The sequence below is a fragment of the Myodes glareolus genome, chromosome 14 (assembly GCF_982192425.1).
Source record: "Myodes glareolus chromosome 14, mMyoGla1.1, whole genome shotgun sequence".
Classification (NCBI taxonomy): Eukaryota; Metazoa; Chordata; class Mammalia; order Rodentia; family Cricetidae; genus Myodes; species Myodes glareolus.
This window is the reverse complement of record NC_142039.1, coordinates 59,266,609-59,278,797: the sequence shown is the minus strand read 5'-3', so window position 1 is coordinate 59,278,797 and position 12,189 is coordinate 59,266,609. Positions and strand designations below refer to the sequence as shown.

General features: G+C 43.8%; 1 protein-coding gene across 8 annotated transcripts in view; it reads right to left on the bottom strand.

Annotated features, from left to right (window-relative positions):
- Window positions 1-12,189, bottom strand: part of Phactr1 (phosphatase and actin regulator 1) — a 449,396-nt gene that overhangs the window by 257,420 nt on the left and 179,787 nt on the right. The window lies entirely within an intron of this gene.

The window sequence follows — 12,189 nt, the reverse complement described above, 5'->3', positions numbered from 1 at the left end:
CTGGGCATCTACCTACCAGAACAAATAGATTTCTCTATTATTTAATAATTTATTTAGTGTGTGTATGTGTCTATCTGTCTATCTCTGTTCGTGTATGTTTGTGTGCCATCATTTGTGTGTGTGTGTATGTGTGTGTGTGTGTGTGTGTGTGGCTGGAGGACAAGTTGTGTCCTTTCACCATGTGTGCTCAGAGAACAAAAGGTCTAGTGACAGGTGTCCTTCCTTCTCTGCCAAGTCACCCTGCTGGTCCCCAATAGTTTCTCTCATTAGAAATTAGGAACGACTAAGGAACCACATTGCGAGAGATGTTCAGGTTCAATTAGGCTAATGTTGAAACAAATGCATTTTGCAGGCACTCTTTAATATTTAAGTGTGTGATGCTGATGACACCAACCACAGACGACACTCCGCTTCTTCGGAGCACAGTTTGCACACACCTCATCTGAGATGATCCATCAATGTGCAATTACAAGTGGAATTCTGAGTCCCCCAGAAGTAATATTACAATGCAGACAAGTGGATTGTAGCATAGCATCTGTTCCAAACATCTGTAACACAAGAATTTCTCTTGATAATTTTCAATACAGGGTTCTGAGGATACCTGTCTAAACATTTGTGACTATTAGCCTTTTTTTCTAATATTTGAGGATGTATGTTAGTTCTGTTCATACTTTTCCATGTAGTTTACCTGAGTTTGTAGGATGACCTCTGTAGGTGAGAATGCAAGCTTGCTGGATTTTTCAAGCTGAACGTTAAGCAATGCAGTCAACACATCAGGAATCTAAAGCATTTGGCTCCTTTTATCCGCAAAATGGAAATAGCTGCTTGGGGCTCCTATTAGAGAAGTATAAATTCACTACAGTAAAATACCCACTAGAGGCCCACATGAATTATTTGATTTAGGGAGAGACAACATGGAAATATGAACTGCATTTCCAAGTCAGAGGTTCTTCATGCTAGCTTTAGGGCACTTAAGAAATGCAGTGCCTCCCAAAATATTTGATTTAGAATTTCAAGGGCTCCCTAGGGATATCCACTCACCTTCTAGAACCTTCTTTTACAAAATATGGGTCAAGGATCAACCACATCAGATCGCTGGAAGGCTGAGGATTGTGATCTGAGGATCATTTACGAGATGTCCTGGGTGATTCGCACGTGACGCTGACCTGAGACCACCTTTCTTTTTAGAAAGTCTTAGACTTTTCTTTGACTTATTTGATCATCATATTTTCACTGAGGGCAGGGCCTAGTCTTCTCTGTACCAATTACATAGGTTTTTTTTTTTGAAAGGGTCTTACTGTGTAGCTCTAAAAATCACACAATCTTGTCAAGACATTGTTTCTCTTCCTATACTATACCCAGGGATTATATACACAAGAATCCATACACTAAAAGTCTCTTTGCATTTTAGTGACAGAGTTAGTTTATACTACTGGATGAATGCCACTTTCTAATAAGACAGACAGTAGAACAGCAGTTAGTAGAGGCAGGAAGGATGGGAAATGGAATGGGAGGTGCTATTCCTTAATGGGCACAGACCTTCAATTTTGCGTGAGGAAGGATTCCAGAGAAAGATGGTGGGGATGATTGCTTAATGCTGCTGAGCTATGCACACAAAATGGTTGAGATGCCAACTTCAACATTATCTGTGAGTAATCACAGTAATTAAAAAAAAATAAAAAGAATTTTCTTTCTTTTTGGAGTCAATAGCTCTTTGGAATCCAGTGCTTTCCAGGCCTGTTGGTAAAAGTCTACTTAAAATAAACAAACACAACAACAACAAAACCAGAAAACAGTGGAGTCTCCTGCGTTATCAGCTGGTTTTGAGTTCACTCTGTAGTCAACCTAGGATGACCTTAAACTTATGATCCTCCTGTCCTTGTCTCCTGACTAATGGAATTGCAGGATTGTACCACCACACTGCATGTTATACAGTGCTGGGAATTGAGAATTGAACCTATGACTTCATGGATGTTAGGTCAGCACTCCACCACCTGAGCTATACTCCAGCCCTCTGCTTTAGTTTTTTAATGGCTGCAAGCTAACATTATGGAGTCAGGCAAAGAGTTATATCCTGAGATATCATTTGGAAGATGGAATGTGGTCGTAGGGGGTTGGGGGGAGGCTCTACCAGGTTAGGGAAGCTTAATATCCAGGCTTCCTCTGCCGAGCATCTGTGAGTTCTTGGCACAGGGAAGCTTCCTGTTTTCAAGATAATGTTCTTAAATGGCTCATAAAGAGTTTCTTGGCCACAACTAGTCCTCGAGAAGCAATGTTTTGAAGATTGAACTATAAATGAATCAGAAACATATGCGGCGAATTTCCCTTGGGTTTGGCAAAGCACATGTTGGACGCAGTTCTGTCTGGGATACTTGAAAGATGGTTTCTAGTGTTTATTGGATCAAACGAAGCTTCACTTTCCCAGCTCCCTTTCAGGCTATGGCCAAGGGGAAGAAGACAGAGCTCTCGGAGCCTTTGTTCCTACGTTAGCAGATCTCTACACAAATGCAGGTTGAATTTCACTGAAAAGCTCCGGTCCACTGAGTGTAGAAACATCTACTACACTGCCACCTGCGCCGCTCTTTTGGCTTTTTGAATTTATAAATGAAGGGACTCAGACTTGGGTTATTTCAAAGAATAGAAGCTCCCCTTGAGTGAAGTCTTTTCTACTTACCTGCCGCTATTCTAGATTGAAGGTCTCCCTGCAGCCCCAGGCCTTGTGCTCTGGAGAGTGTTTGAAGGCCTGCCACAGCTCCGGAGACAGCCCTTCCACGTGGCCAGAAAGAATGGTCACCTTCTTAGACATATTCAAGGAGCATTTTAGGAAGAAAGAAACCTAAGACTCTGGCTTGCATCTCCTTTATGTATTGTTAATTTGATTCTGAATATAATAAATGGCCCTGAGCCATCTCAGATGGAATACCGTTTTGTGACAGAGCTGTTTTATCCTCAGGCCCGGGTGCTGTAAAACTATCTCAAGTGTTGGGGAATATCTTATTTCGTTTTTTTAATATTTATTCATTTATTATGCATACAATATCTGCCTACATGTGTGCCTGCAGGCCAGAGAGGGCACCAGGTCTCATTAAAGATGGTTGTGAGCCACCATATGGTTGCTGGTAATTGAACTCAGGACCTTTGGAAGAGCAGGCAATGCTCTTAACCATTGAGTCATCTCTCCAGCCCCCTATCTTATTTCTTATTATCTCAGAAAAATCAATAAATAAAGCTCACCAATACAGACTTGGGGCACCTGGAGAAAGATTGCATTCTTAAAAATCAGAGGTCGTTGATGTCTGAGGTGAAATATAAATGGGAATCATGGCTTTCGATGCCAGGTTTTCCAAATCTAATGGACAAACAATATAGTCTCTCTTTGTTTCGTTTCTCTTAGTAAGCATGTCTGTAAGCAAACTGCACCTTTACTAACTAGAACTTAAGAACGACTTAGAGAATAATTCTCAAAAACATGTATTATATTCTAGGAAACACTAAAATGTGAAATATTTTAAATGATATAATGATACACATGGCTCAGCATGTCCAGTTTCTGCAACAACCAAATAATTGTAATGATCCCTTTGCAATGCAGAGGAGAAGAAAGAATGGGATGAAGAGGAGGAGGATAAAGAGGAAGAGGAAGACATCTAGAGGCCAGAAGAACAACATTCCTTTGGGGGAGAGGAATTTGAATAAAATTGGCAAGTAGGTAGAGCGATACCTAGTAAGTAGTAAAAGTGGAGGAAGGCAAGTGCTGGAGAAAGTACAGCTAAAAACAAGAGACGGGGCTCAAGGCAGGATGTGATCAGCATCACTGGTACTTCCTTCAATTTCTAATGCGTCGTGTGGCAATGAAAACCTCCCTGGTTAGCAGCCTGAGGTTGCAATCCCTGTTCTCGTACTCATTTGCGGGGTGTCTGTGGGCATGTTGATGTACTTTTGGAGTCTCAGTATCTCATTTACAAAACAGGAACAGCAGTCCCCCACTCTTGGACTGTGTCAGGATCAAACTAGATCACTCATAGGAGCCCCACAACTGCGCCTGTAAATGGTGAGTGCTCCTAAAATAATACCTGATATTCTTGCCCTCACACCTGAGTTCTTACCCCTGCTGTATGAGTCGAGTCCCTTCCTTGCTGCAGCCTCGACCCTCAGAAGACTTCCTGAATTCTAACAGTCAGACTGTTCTATCACACTCTTGAAACTTCTTCCTCCTCTTTGTCTCCTTATGCAATCAGTGGCCACGTCCCATTGAAACTGCTTCCTAAACCATCTATAGTCTCTCTCCTCTCCTCCGTTCTTCATTGTCATTTCCAAATTAGGCCGTTTATCTTGTGGTTACAAATGTATGCCATTTCATCATGGCATTCTGGTCTGGCAGACGGGGTTCGTGTTAGCTATGTAGTCCTGGGTAATTTCTTCATCTCCCTGAGTCTTAAACTGCTGTATGTATGTGTGAAGGACAGAGGACAACCATAAATGTCAGTCCTTCAGGTGTAACAACTTTATTATTAGTAATATTATTAGTACTATTACTACTATTATTTTAAAAACGGGATCTCTCATTGATCTGGAATTCTCCCAATAAGGTAGGCTGACTGACCTGTAAATCCCAGGAATGTGCCTATCTTCACCGCCCCAGCACTGAGATTACAAGGGTGTACCATTGTGCTGATTTTTTGTTGTTGTTATTTTAAGATTTATTTATTTCATTGTATGTGTATGAATATTTTGCTTGCGTGTATGTGTACGACATGCATGCTGGTGCCTGTGGAGGTCAGAAGAGGGTGTTGGATCCCTGGAACTGGAGATGAAGATGGGCCAATGAAGGGCATGGTCGACCGGTAGTTAGAATTAACCAGACCAACTCAAAAACAAGGAATATAATTTTAATAATTGGGATAAAGAGAGACTCACATGACCGAGGTCCAGTGAGAATCACGCACTGGGAGAAAGAGAGAGAACAAGGAGCAGGCACCCAATCCCCAGGTGCTTCTTCCTTCGCCCCAGGTGGGTACACCCTAGCCAAATGTGATTGGCTGAGCTTCCCCATCAGGCCAAACCTGGCTCGTCTGTAAGAAGCAACAAGTATCCTTAACAACTGAGACAACTCTCATGCTCCCTGTGCTGGCTTTTTCACAGGATCTTGGGATCAATATGAGGCCCAAGTGCAAGTACTTTGCTGGCTACGATATTTTCTTAACTCCCTTACTTTAGCTCCCTGCGAAGGGCTATAACTAGAGGACTTCCCTCCTTCACAGTTCTGTTCTATGGAGTCACTGTGAATGCTACTTAGTGAATATTGAAGCATTACCTTTATGGACATGCAGAGTTAAATTTATGGTGGCACACGTTCTTGAACCACCCCCAACACATGCGCGTGTCTTATATGTGTTCCTGTTTAAATACATATACAACACATGCTGATTTGTCAGCATTGAACCCACAGTCACAGCCCACATGTGGGCTCATGTAACTCATGCCTTGAATAGTGCTGATGAACACGTGTGTGTGTGTGTGTGTGTGTGTGTGTGTGTGTGTGTGTGTGTGTGTCATACACAGTACTACCTGCCTATAGTCAGGAGCTCTGCATGGCTGTGTGGTACTTCAATATTGTAACAGTAGAGGTCATTCCAAACAGCAACATCATCAACAAAGTCAGCGAGGTATGACAATGAGTACACCTCAAAATGCACACTGACAGGACGGGAGCCTAGATAGAACGCCACCTTGCTAAACCCCAGCTTGAATTTCCAACGCCCAGCGCACTCCCATGAATGAGTGCGCAAGTGCCTGGAGAAGTGATTTGGTTTATAAACACTCCCCTCTGGGAAGTGGGTGAAAACGGCGCAAACAGACCCCATGGAGAAGCAGGATCAGCTGGCTTGGTCACAGCTGGTGGGTTTGAGGCACAGTTCAAGCCAGATAAACTAAGCATCTGCTGTGCAGATCTGGCGTTGCTTGCTGTCGTTAATGACCACTATCTGTCTCTCTCTATTTGTGCCACCCTACAAATAGTTAGACGAGATCACCACGTCATTTCCGGGATTGCCATTCAAGGTTTTCCAAGGCGTCTCACAACAGGACACCTTCTTCCTCCCTGTCCCTCCCCTGCCACCAACAAAGCTGACTTGGCCCCTTGGCCTGTGCACCCTAGGTAAGTCTTCCTCTAGAAATCTGCTTCCTGCTTCTCTTTTGCCTTCGTCGGGAACGTCCCATCCTTCCTCCTCTTGGTTCCTCTGCTTCTTCACCTTCTATGGAAATAGAGCTCCCCAGCCCTCCAGATACTTCTGTTAGAAATAATTCGACAGGCTTTTCTAGGTAGGATTACCGCTCCCTCTTCTCCACCGTGATAACCGCCCTCTCCTGTTCTTATGGAAGCTGTCATTTTCTGCGTCTTGTTAAAACTCTTATGCACATGCTTTGTTTCTCTGAAAAGGTATGGGATGGCATGATTCATCTTTTCATACGCTGTGAAATTCTTAGTACAATGCCTTGCTCTTAGTACAGTAGATGATAAATGCTTTGCTGATTAAACACCATAACAACAACAACAACCCCCACACAACGCTCAGCTTTCCCTTTACAGAAGAAGACATGATATTATAAAGCACATTTTGGTTTGAGAGATTCTACATACGAACCAACCAAAACATTAGAAGTGTTTCTAATTTATCACAAAAGCCAAAGCGCCCACACTGGTTGTAAAGATGGGAACTTGCTCCCAAATGCATATTCTTACCATTTTCAGTACCAGGCCACCTTCTGGGGGTAAGTCATGAACCTTCAAATCAGGACTAAGTAGTTCAGATAACAACTTATTGTAAATTACATCACACTTTCTTCTGACAATCTCATTCTAGTAGCCAAAATGAACACTCAGTACTTTTGGTGGATTTGCTTCCAGAAAGCTTGGAGCTTGGGGCAAACTGATTTGAAGCCATAACACATTATCTGCTCTGGCTCTTCAGAGGAGCCCAGAGGAAAGAGCCTGGCATGAAGAAATCTGTCTACTAATGATGCAGTGTGTTCTTGACTTGCTGGAATCGGTCATGACTGTAACACAAAGAGAATGACCTTTCTATTTAAAGCATTGGAGGGATACCTTCCATGTGTGGCTATTGTATGGGCATGCGTCTGTGTGGGTGCACATATGTGTGGGTGCACATATATGTAGGTACATGAACACATGTATGTGTGTGTGTGACTGTCATTCCCTAGGTGCCATCTATGCTGTCTTTTGGGCTGAAGCTCACTGAGTAGGGCATGGTTGGCTGACCAATAAGCCCCAGGTATCCTCCTGCCTCTGTCTCCTCAGTTCTGGGATTACAAGTACACATCACCACATCTGGGTTTTTACATGGGTTCTGGCATGGAACTCAGGTCCTCATGTTTGTATGGGAAGCCCTTCACTAATTCACCTCTCTCTGCTCTCATGAATAGTCTTAATAAAGAAGGACATGACGGGATGTGGTACACACCACTAAATATGGACTCCTTTGCTTTTCTTAATGCAATTTTTCAGCACCAGCAGCAGTTAACTCAAAGGAAAACCAATGCACGTCTTGTCTGTGTAACCCCTCCCCCTTTCCCCACCCACACTTTAGCTCGAATTTTCTTGTTTGGATAGAGCATTCATACTGCCAGCTGGGAACTAGAGTACGCCCCACCTAACTGCTGTACAAATGCGCCAGCTAAAGGTGCAGAAGCCTCCTCTCTGCTGGTGCAGGGTGGAGAGGAGGGGTGTGCACTCTCACCCTCACCTGCGCACACCTGAATCACACACTCCATCTGCCACTCTTTTCTGGTCTGTGCCTTTCTGGGTCAGCACATTTGCAACAGCTGTCGCTGCCCGTGCTCGCCACAACACTGAGAACTTTCGAGATCAATTTCTGTGCAATCCAAGAGAGAAAAGTTCGAGAGGATGTGATCTGCAAATACCACGTGCACATCATTTTCCCCTCGACTCCCAAGTTCTATCTCTGCATTGAGTGTGCGTCAGTGCGTGTGAGAGTATATGTGTCTGTTTCAAGGGGCTATGTCACTATTCACAAAGGATGGGAACAGAGAGGGCTGGGGGAGGGACTGACTATAGGAAGGGTATGAGCATATATCGTCATGGAAACCATATTCGGAACCTGGATGACAGTATCCATTTTCAACTTCCTTTGTGAGGCAGAGGAGTGAAAGAAAGTGGGATGTTGTCCAGAGAAGTGCCAGCATCCATTGGATCTCAAGAGGCCATCTGATCAAAATGACATCTTCCCTCCTGGAGAGCTATTCTTGCTGAGATACAGCCTTGTTAAGGATAACCTATTTAGTTCCTTGATAGAACACCTAGTGGGAGTCAATGAAACAAGGCCCCTGTTTTCCCACCTAGTACAAATACCTCAGGAAGTCAAGCTTCTCTTCTAGCTTGCTTGACCCAGGTGACCTGAGGTTGTATCTGCAGCTCAGCCTGTGACCAACTAAAGAAGGTAGCGTTTTCCTTTCGAGAAATGCTAGGTTCCTTAACTGATCTCACTAGCTCTAGAAACAAGGATGCTACACTTCAAAGAAAGTATCCTTAACTGAATAGCGGTCAATTCATATTGAAACCCTGCCCCCCAGCACCTGTGGTGGTGACTCCACTCGGAGAGCAGACCTTAGAAGAGATGATTCAGGTGGCATGTGAGCTACAAGGGAGGGCTTCACCCTGTGATGTCCTCATAAGAAGAGATCAGAACATAAACAATACATAGAGCAAAGAACAATCGCACACAGTGAAAACATAGCCGTCTGTAACCCAAGGGCAGAGGCCTCAGGAAAAGCCTTGCCAGCCCCTTGATCTCAGACTTCCTAGTCTACAGAGCTGAGAAAGGATCTTTCCTTTTGTGACAGCCACCCAGCCAGCGGCATTTGGTTGTGACAGCAGCCCTGGCCAGCTGACATAACACCTGCTGGTTATTTGCTGGTTAGAGATTAGTTGAAACTATTTTCCTTTTTTTTTTAAATAAGAAAATGTATGCTTTTACTAACATATATATATATTCCTTTTGGCTTGACTTTTTTTTAATGCTAAATAGTTTTATTGTTTCTTTTGGCTAGATTCATGAGGAATACTGTAGGTTCCTATCTCTTTAGCTTTTTGCTTGTTTGTTTTGCATATAAAGATATATGTGTGTGTGTACTCACATGTATGTGGTTGCACATGTGTGTGGATGCATATGTGCACACTTGTGAGGGTGTATGGACGTGCGTGTGCATATATATATGTGGAGGCCCAATGTGTGTGTGTGTGTGTATTCACATGTATGTGGTTACACATTTGTGTGGCTGCATATGTGCACGCTCATGTATGTGTGCATGTGCGCATGTGCATATATGTATGTGGAGGTTCGTGTGTGTGTGTGTGTGTGTGTGTGTGTGTGTGTGTGTGTGTGTGCATATACATATGGAGGCCCAGTACTGATGACCCTCTCCCTTACTTATTGAGGTAGGGTATCTGGTTGAACCCGGAGTTCACTATTTTAGCTAGTTTGGCTTTCTAGCTTACTCCAGGGAGTCCCTAGGTCCTTCCTTGTGCTGCAATTACAGGCAGGCGACATAACCACCTAACCTTTACTCGGGTTCTGGGGATGAGAACTCTATCCCTCACCTTTACATAGCAACCAGTTTCCTGGCTGCCTCAGGTCCCCACCCCATCTCTTAAGTTTTGACACAGACTTTTGCTTGTTTCTCTCGAGTACCTTGGGGGAAAGGTAGAAATTGCTACTTATCGTTTTGTAACCGAGGAAAAAAGATCCAGCTAAACAATTTATGTATTCGGGGCACAAGCTAAGCTTGTCCCTTCCTCTCATTTCCTGCGCTCCTTTTCCCATGTTGCCCCTTCGCCTTTCCTCTCAGCACCGTGACATGGTCACGTCAAGGGTATTTTCTAATTATCAACATGTACTCCGTTTTCTAGAAATTGTGATCTCATTTTCCCCTGCAGTTTGGTTGGGTTGTTTATCCCGTTTCTCTTGAACGTTGGCATTATCTTGTGGGTTTCCTAGGAAAGGAGAGGCCTTGGGCAGTTCTTCACCACTGCTTCCTCAAGACAACCCCCAAAGGGAAGCTGTATCCATTCAATGATTTCCTGGGAAGCTGGAAGCTAGGCATCTGCATGCTTTTACTTTTTAGGCTGAAGCCGGGATTCCAAACTTCACAGTATGCTAAACATCAAGGAATGCAAAAGGAGGGCCTTGGTCACCTTTAGATTAATCATATGGTGGTCTTAGAGCCGTGGGAACATAGTCAAGGACCACAGTAGCCCTTCTAGTCTAGTGGGATTAAAATCCCCAGACTCCAGTTGATTCGGGATGAGACAAAGATAGAGGCACAATCAAATAGGCTGTCACATCAAATGGACCGTGTGTCGGACCTAACGTAGACAAGGGCTGCCTTAGTGGGCCCATTTAACAGGTGGGTTAGCAGGGTGGTAGTTTCCAGTTAGTAGTGCTCAGGGACATCTGGAGGCCAACAATGCTCACCAGGTGCCGCCATTGACATCCTGGGTGGCTTAAACCAAACACGCCCAACGCATGGGGACAAAGATGCCTGCTTACATCGAGGATAGACAAGCTAGTGAATTCATTCCAAAGCCTGTCGAGGGTCACAGGTGCTAGGATAAGGGCTCACCATGCTTTCTATTGTCTGATACATGAATGGGCATGAATGACCTGTTTTGGTTTGTTCTGGGTTTCCCCTCAATCTGCTGCAGTCACTGAATGTGGTCAATGAGACCAAGGAGGACAGCAGGTGGTTTAAGGTGCTGCGATTTCCTAAGCTGTGTGGCTTTATCCATGTGACACTTGCTTACTCTCAACCCAACTGGCTTTCACCCACTTTCATAGATGAGAAAAGTCTTATCAAAGCCAAGAAACCTGCTCCATGCTCGCTCACCAAGCTGACGGCAGAACAGGAGAAGGAATACAACTCAGCCTGGCTTCAGAACCGACTGCTCAAAGCAACGCACCTGGATTCCCCTAAGAACTCGGTTTTCAGAGTCTGTTCTAAGTCACATCTTCTGATATCACATCCCATAAAGTACTAAAATATCCGGTAAGGGACAGAACTTGGTATCCACAAGGTACTTCCCAGAATGCCCCTTGGACAGAAAGCAATATGGAAGTCCTCTGTAAAACTGTAAGCCCGAGTTGTTGGCATAGAAAATGTGGGCACCCAAACCTAGGCATGGCATCAAATTGTAGGGAATCAGAGCACGAAGCAATGTGCCCACGTCTAAGTGGTTCAAAGCATCAAGTTCTACAGTGTCTGGAGGCCGTCTTTAAGAATCTCAGTTTTCTGTACATCCTTGAAGGGCATAAATGAGGGTCTCTGGCTCATTTCAATTGATAGAAATCCAAACAAAGGGATCTCAATTATTTAAACAAGATTTTCCAGAGGGACCACTATGGTCTTCATGAGGTGGCCCCTGGGCTGTTCTTATGTTTATCATAAATATGTATAATAACCATCTATATTTCAAGTGTATGTTTTAATGTAAAACCTCAAGACATCTTTCTTCTTTAGTTTTATCTGTTGGGTATCAGGATAAATGGGGTGTGTGGCACCCAGGAAAGAGAAAATGACAGAAATTTATGACAAGGCTTTTGAATTTTCAAATGTGGTCCTGGAGACTTAAGAACCACTGATAAGGCATTTCTAACTGAATAGTATAAGAGCCTGTCACATAATAACCGAACCATTTTTAAGAGTTGTTTCAATTCAACACATTCACCTCCCCCAATCTGCCCAAATTTGGAGGTAAGGTGAGAAAGGATAAGATACAGCAAAAACTTGATTATCTCTTTATAGACAGTATTCTTAAAAACATTTTCCCTTCTGGTTTTAATATCACCATGTTTCATTGAGCATACTTCATGTGGCCAGAGAAGAATAACGATTAGAAACCAGCTCTTGTAATGCATGACTAGTCTATATATTTGCGTCTCTAGAATCTGCGCCCACACAGTCTACTAAAGCAATTCTTACTCCGAGTGAGCAGGTGAACAGGTTCCCTGTAATTCACATCCCCTTGCAGCAAACCTGACAATGCCAGGGCCTCCCACCCCACCCAACCCAGCCCTTGTTTTTCCTTTCCATTTTCAAGTCATCTTTTCTTTGCATCCACAACTTCCCCTGAGTCTGCCTCCCGCGAGGAGCTGC